This window comes from Pipra filicauda, unplaced genomic scaffold (genome assembly GCF_003945595.2).
Source record: "Pipra filicauda isolate LSUMZ 115617 unplaced genomic scaffold, ASM394559v2 scaffold449_size645428_pilon, whole genome shotgun sequence".
Classification (NCBI taxonomy): Eukaryota; Metazoa; Chordata; class Aves; order Passeriformes; family Pipridae; genus Pipra; species Pipra filicauda.
Genome location: NW_024104586.1, coordinates 611017 through 617227, shown reverse-complemented (window position 1 = coordinate 617227; position 6211 = coordinate 611017).

Sequence of the window (6211 nt, the reverse complement as noted above, 5' to 3'; positions counted from 1 at the left end):
TCTCATCACTCTCACAGTCAAGAACTTCTAAACCTTATCGGTTTAAAACCATTATTAAATATACATATACATTATTAAATATATATAAGATATATTTCATAGTTACTACATAACACTTCTCCCAGCATTTGCAGCAAGGCACCCACAGAGCAGAGGAGCTCCCGGCAGATCTCACTTGAGCAATCTGCTCCCCTGACATCAATCAGAGTAGGAAGTGACCATCCCCTCCCAGAGCTGGAAAGGTGCACAACGTTCTAAAGATTTTCTGAAACATATAAAAAAACCCCATTTTTTTGTCATCAAAAAACCCCCCAATTTTTCACAGGCAGAACAAGGCTTTTGAGTTTCTGCAAGCTTGATCACTTCAAGGGACGTCAGTTCGGAAAACCATCTGATGACAACCAAGTATAAAGTACATTAGTTATGAAAACCAACCACTAAAATTGAATGGAGAATATACATATGTATATATATACATGTATAATTCAAGTGCCTTAATTTCACTTTAAAAGTCAAAACTGCTTTTAAAGAAATTTAGTTTAATAAACTACATTTAAAAAACAACTACTGGGCAACACTCTTTCCCTCCCTTAAGTGTCATTCTTTGACCCTTGGAGAAAGGCTTTAAAGCAGTAAAGAGCCTGTTAAGCAGCAACTTAATCAAGAATTCAAATCAATAACATAGACAGAGACTGACTTCAAAAACTATTTTAAAACTAAATTAAAAAGCATTTGCATTGCCAATTGACAAGTTTAGAAAGGTTTCCTTAACGATTGTTGAGATTACAAAGTAATGAGCTGTGGAGAGAGCAAGACAGAGCACGGCAGGAAACCTGTGTGAATTTGCCCTTGAAATTTGTTGGTTTTTAACAAATAGGGTCACATCTCAAGGACCTGCATAAACCATTCTAGCCTTAAAAAAGGAAAAGCCTTCCTGGATATTTTTCATTACAGCAAGTGCCTAAGGAAGCTCTCAGCAGGGCCAGAGTCCAAAACAACAGCAGCAGAGGGAGATTAAAAGAACTGCAGGGATGGTTTCTTGAGCACAGGATGGGCTCCCCAAAGCCAGACCTTCATCCACAGCACTCAGAAGGTAGAAAAACAAGGATATGACAAGGCCTTAACTGGGGAACTGGTTACCAAGGGTTTATAGGGAAAGAACAGCGTCTGGAAAACAGGAGCTGGAAGGTGGGAGAAGGAAATAGAGCAGCAGCTGAGCCACCTTGAAATTCCTCTCGTGAAGAAACAGCTTTCCATGTCAGCTGGGGGGGGATTTAGAAGTAATGAGGGGAAATTGCAGCAAGAGGAGACTTCTTTGCAGATTAAAGTGCTGGGACAAATTCACTACAGAAACTAAGAAACTCTATCAGCAGCTCCTTGCAAAGAGGTCAGGCATCCACCCATCACAGCAAAGCCAGCCCCAGGGAACTGGGCCAGGCAACTTTCCAAGTCAATCCCAGACGTATTTTCCAACACTTGCACAAAATGTCATTGTGCATTGACACGGCACAGGCTTTCCCTCAGCTTATCAGGCCTTGGGACACCTCAGACTGAGATGTAAACCCAGCTTGTAGCACTTTGCTGTGCTCAGACTCTCCCCTCTCCCCCCGACACCGACACGTAGCTATGGTGAGCAACCAACAACCTGTCCGAGCCATGGGGGGATTTCACAGCCTGTTCCAAGCAGCAGGAAGGAGAAAAAAAAGGAAGACAAAAAGGAGGCTGGCTCTGCTGCTGCCCTGGAAAATGCAGCCTGGCAACCTCCACACAATAAAACACAAAGGGCACAGACAGTGTCTTGCAAATGGGGGCTCATGAGCCTCTCCGAAGGGCTGGTGGGGAGTAGCTCTTTTTACACATCTCATCCCTGGTGTGCACTGTTTTCCTCCACACAGACAGTGCAATCTCTGTGTTTTCATAGCAAATTCCTAAGAAATTGCCTAAAAATCAGGCTAGGAAGAGAGCATTTCTGGCTGCCAAACTCAGCTTAGGTGAGCTATCTTTAAAAGGGCTGGGCCAAGACCGGACCTGTGTATAAAAAAATAAGACTCACAAATAAAATAGCTTCAAACCTTTCAAAGCCCAATATTTACTGAGCATATTCAACCTTTTTCTTAATATTGTTTGTTTTTTAAACAGGTAACAGCAGCACCATATACTTCCCTGGTGATAGGCTGCTTTGCAGGAATATGTGTCATCTCCTAAACTGTTTGCTTTACAGAAAAAAAAAAGAATATTTGCACAGTATTACACCTGTTATCTCATGACATTTATATGATGAGCTCTAGGGGCAGAGTCAAAGCTCAGGTGCTCAAGATACCTTCCCAACAAAAACTGTTGCACAGCAAAGTATCACAGAATACATCCCACCTACCTCAGAGACACGTGCCACGGGAAGAGGCAGATGTTTTGGGAGTGATAAGAGCTCCTGGGATGATCCATGGTCCCACACAGTGCAGGGGGATGAGTCAGGGTGAGCCAGTACAGGCAGTGCCCTCACCACCACGGTCTCTCCAGAAGCGTTGGAGGCTGGGTCCCCACTCCATCAGCACCTTCCAACTCAGCAGTGGCACAAAGGAGCTTCAGATCCATCCAGGAGCAGCAGCTATGGAGCAAACAGAGGAGACAGCACAGGCTGAAAAACCCATCTGGCCTGGAGGCTGAGCTTAAATATGCTCCTGAGCCCAGGGGTGTAGCTGGAGACAGCAAGTGAGGCTCCTTAGGGCCCCTAAAGCCCATTAGGGCCCTCAGGTCACACCTGGGTCCTCTTGACCAGTATGTCCCATACAGCCCCAGGGCACCCGGACCACACTGTTCCTACCCATCTAACAGGGACTGGAGGGAAGGCTCCCTCTGCACAAAAGCATGGATTTTAGCAGGAAGAGAGCCTGCACACGTTTGAAAGCACACAAATTAGAACAGCACTGAGGAAGGACCCATCAGGCACACCTGAACAAAGAAACAAAACTCCTGCGTGGTTGTATTCACCTCTAATTGCTCTAATAAAGCTTGAAATAAAATTTAGAGGACAGCAAAGGCAGAAGGTTGAAAAATTAGGGGGAATCTCTCCATTCAGGGATTTTAGAGAGTTTTAAGTGCCACCAGTACAATTATGTGGGAACTGCTCACGTCCCTTCAGTTTTTCTCTTGGAGGGAAGGATTGATGCAGCTTGTTGACAGGGTCAGTGCTTTCCCTACCACTGCAGTGGCAAAAGGGGAGGTGGTAAAGATGCTGGGGGGGGCATAATAGGCAGGCTTTGCACCTGAAGGTCACTTAGAGGGGAAGAAAGTAACAGAGGAGAAAAAAAGTTCGTTAAATTGTCAGCAGATGCATCCCTTTATCATGTACAGGCTCGTGTGCTCCGGAGCCTGCAAACCCCTTCCCCGTGGCCCTGGAAACCTGCTTTCACCACTCAAAGCCAAGCCCTCCAGCAGCAAAAACCAAGGGGCTGGGGCCAAACCAAGAGCTGGTTTGACGCAGCCGTTTCCCCCTTCTTGGATCACAAGCCCGGTCCTGTCTCAGCACACAGCTGAGCTGACACGGTCCCGACCCCGACACCCCGCAGGCCGGACCAGGATCCATCAGCAGCTGCAGATGAAGAGCAAAGAGGACATGGGAGAAAACCACAGAGGATCACAAGGCACGGAAAAGCTGATACGGGGCAGGAATTATGAGACTTGAGTAGGAGCTGGAAGGAGAGACGTCTGAAAATGAGGAGCAAAGCACGGCACAACACTCAGCAGAGAACAAGCCATCCTCCCCTTCCAGCACCAAGAGCTCATGGGGAGGAGAAGAAATTGGAATGAGTGGAAAAGCCCCGGAGCTGAAGTGGCTGTGACAGATAGACAGGCAGACCTGCTTTCACAAGCTTGTGGTTCATGGTAGAAAAGATGGGTGGCACTGAACAGAACGTAAAGCCACTACAGGTTGTTATAACACATCATCTGCTGTGTTGAGCAGAGCTGAAGAATTTCAACTGCTTGTTTTGTGTTGTTGAATGTCTTCCAGCAAAGCCATCCTCCTGGCTCAGAGGGCAGTGAGGGATGGAGTATCCCCTGATTCCCTTGGCAGTTTGCTCCATGGTGAATCATCCTCACTGCTAAGAGGACCTGCTGCCAATTGTCCTGTTAGCAACTGTCCCTTGGGAAAATGACTCTCTCCTTTCTTTTCTTTGCTGCTTTGCCTTTGCTCTTTTTCACTGAGTCACCCCATAACGATTTACCCCCATGGGGCCTGCTCTGTACTCAGTTATCTCCTGCTTCCCCCTCTGGCTGCACATTTAATCAGTGAGGGGTTTTTTTCTACTTGCTTCCAGGTCTTTCCCAAAAATTCCTGAATAATAAAAGGCTGGAGTGGGAGTCTTAACTAAAGACTACCCACAAAAAAAAAGAGAAAGTAACAGAACCCTTAGGGAGCCTTTCCTTCCACCCTCCCATCTGCCCCAAGGTGATCAGATATTGGAAACAGAGCTGGAAATTCCTCAGCTAGTCAAGAGCAGTGCTGGCTAAACCCTGAGATGGTACAACACCTTAGGGATTGGCCACTGGTACTGGTATTCCCCTGTCTAAGGAGTGTTTGAGTCTCATTATTTCCACTAGACATTTTTTATGACAATCTGGACATGAAAATGCCCTGAAAACAACCATAGCTTGAGGTTTGCAGGCTTTGATGCAACAGCCCCTGTTTCCTCCATCCTGCTTCCACCTGGGTTCAGCTGGGGCACGTTGACCACCCTTTGCCAAAGTCCACCCTGACATCACACCTCGGTGGCAAAGTCCCCATGTGCCTCCCTGACCCGGGCACGGTGACCTGGTTACACTGACCACCCTGCTTTGCCCGTGGATTCTGGAGCTGCCACGTCAGGTCCTGCAGCCAGACACCCCCATGGCAATCCAGCAGCTAACAGTGGGACAAGGACCACCTGGAGCATAAGAGTGGGAGGGGCTCAGCACCCCAATTCTGTCTGTAAACCTTCCCACCAAGTCATTTTCAAGGGAATTAGCAGCACAGTGTCCAAATAAGGACGTGATGATCTTTGACCATATTACATTGATTTAATTTATGAGAAGAGGATTTGCGCTGGCAGGTTGTGCCTGGGTAGAAATGGGAGATCACATGTCCCTTGGGTGATACTCAAGGGGCTGGAGGAGCACCCAAGATTCCAGGAGCATTGATTCTGGGACCATGCATCTGTCCATAGGTTTTCAAAGTTCCATAAGGCATCTTTCCACGAGCATGACAGAGGGGTTTGGGAAGAATGCTTCACAAAGTTTTATAACTCCCTCTGATTTATTCTGCTTTACTCTTTCACAGATTCTCCCAGACAAAAGCAAGAAGCAGGTTTGGTGGAAGAGAAAGCAGATGAAAACAGGCACTGAAGCTCCTTGTGCCTCCTGGTCTCCCCTCCAGCTCTAACAAACCCACAGGAGTTTTCTCTCAGAGCAGAGAAAACGGCACAGTTGACTGAGAAAGCTGCACATCAGAGAACAGGATTCATTTCAAAGTGACACTTCAAAGTCTGAGTTAGGTATTAAATTTCCAGCATAACTGATGGAGTGAAATAAATACCGTCAGAGGGAGATTAGTGGCACAGTAAGGCAGTGCCCAAGCTTGGGGCACGTGGCATCCTCCAAAGACACCTCTCCCTTTCTGCTGCCTTTAGAAGGATCTGAGATGGTTGGTTTAGTCTAGAGCCCTGATGTGGGAACCTAGAGACAAATTCCATCCCAGATGACTTTCCCTGCCCTTTGCTATCCTGTCATGAGGATAAGATTATAACAGAGATCATGCAGTGACAGCAAGACACCCCCACATGCAGATTTCTCCTGTGAGAGCTCCAGAGCTCATCCCTGGTAGCTCAGGCAGTGGATAAACTCTCTTTCTTGGGACCACTGGGAAAACTCTTCTAAGTGACCATTCCGTGGTTTCACCTCTCAAACTTCCCAGTGGGTAGCAATCAGCAGTCCAGAGATGCCCATGGGAAAGTGGGTTGCAACTTGCCACCTTCCCACACCCCAGTCCTGGAAGGACTCAGCAGCCAAGCCTAAACAAGCAACCTGCCACAGTTCAGTTCCAGCTGGAGACCTCCTTATCAGCAGGTTTTGGTTTTTTCCACAGGCTATTTCTGTTTGCCTTTCCTCTCCAGGCAGTGTGTTTAGCACACCCAGCACAGCACCCATCTCCTAACCCCTTTCCCACCTTCTTTTGGGG